Genomic DNA, 1,508 nt, shown 5'->3' on the forward strand with positions numbered 1-1,508 from the left:
TATTAGTAATTAAGTTTGGGGAGCATCATTATGTGAAGATTTTCAACTGTGCAGGGGGTTCAGTGCTTCTAACCCCATGTTGTTCAAGGGTCAACTGTATATCATTCTTTACACATTATGGAAAAAGATTTGTACAATTTATACAAGGACATGATTTGATCTGTATCAAATCTTATCAATTATGATTAAATATATAGTCAAGATTCTTATTAGTCTATTTACTTCTTATGCTATTTAATTATTTTTTCCAGGTATGTCTTACCTCAAGTATTATGTGCTGGAAGTTTCCTAATCCCACTCCCTAACAGTGTCTTAAGGATAAAAAGCATAATGAGATAATGCCCTCCTGACCCCAGAAAAAAATCCCAAGGACCCACATCTGGCTCTTGGCAGACTTCCCAGGCAGCTACATGAGCAGCTGGGCCACTGAGGCCACTCTGTAGAAGATGTATGGTGTCCAGCAGTCTTTGACTTTTTGATTGAAATTACCAGATTTATTTAAAATACAACAATAAAATCTAGCTATATACCACTTACAAGGGATACAATTCTCAAAATGACAAAAAGTTTTGAGAATTAATTGGGAGATTAATCAGATACATTCCAACTATAAAAAGATAGTGTAATAACATTAAAATGAGTTTAATGGTATTCAGGCAGTGCATCACCTGTCCTAACCACTACCTCAAAGTTGTTCTGTATCTTTTATGGCCTTATTTTAATATTTTTACTACTTATACATGTATGTATCCAAAATTATGTAACGTTTTTTGTGATTAAATCTTTACATAAATGGTAATATACTGCATCACTCTAATTCTCAATTTTTTTTGTCATCACAGTTCATTAAGTTCTGTATTTATTTTTTATTTCATCTGCATACTTTTTAAATTGGCAAAATTGTATATGCTTATGATGTACAATACTATGTTTTGGTATATGTACACATTGTGGAATGGCCAAATCAAGCTAATTAACATATGCATTACCTCACATACTTGTCATTTTTTTGTGATGAGAACACATAAAATCTACTTTCTTAGGAATTTTCAAATATACAATAGATTGTTATTAATTATAGTTATCATATTGTACAATAGATCTCTTGAACTTATTCCTCCTCACTAAATGAATTTTGTATATTTTGACCATCTCTATTATATTTCCCCATCTCCTACCCTGCCCCTTGTAACCCCATCTACTCTCTGCTTCTATGAGTTTGACTTTTTTAGGTTTCACATATACATGAGATCATGTGGTATTTGTCTTTCTGTGGCTTATTTCATGTAAAACAATGCCTTCCACGTTCATCTGTGTTGTTGCAAATGACATGATTTTCTTTTTTTTCAAAGGCTCAATAGTATTACACTTTGTATATATAACCACATTTTTGTGAAGGATACTAACATTTATAAAGCAAATGTATTTCATAGGGCCTAGCTTCCAGAGCCCTGTAGTTTCAGGTATAGCCTAACTTTTTAAAATTACACATAGAAATGTTAAGCTTG

The sequence above is a fragment of the Galeopterus variegatus genome, unplaced genomic scaffold (assembly GCF_000696425.1).
Source record: "Galeopterus variegatus unplaced genomic scaffold, G_variegatus-3.0.2 Scaffold12290, whole genome shotgun sequence".
Classification (NCBI taxonomy): domain Eukaryota; kingdom Metazoa; phylum Chordata; class Mammalia; order Dermoptera; family Cynocephalidae; genus Galeopterus; species Galeopterus variegatus.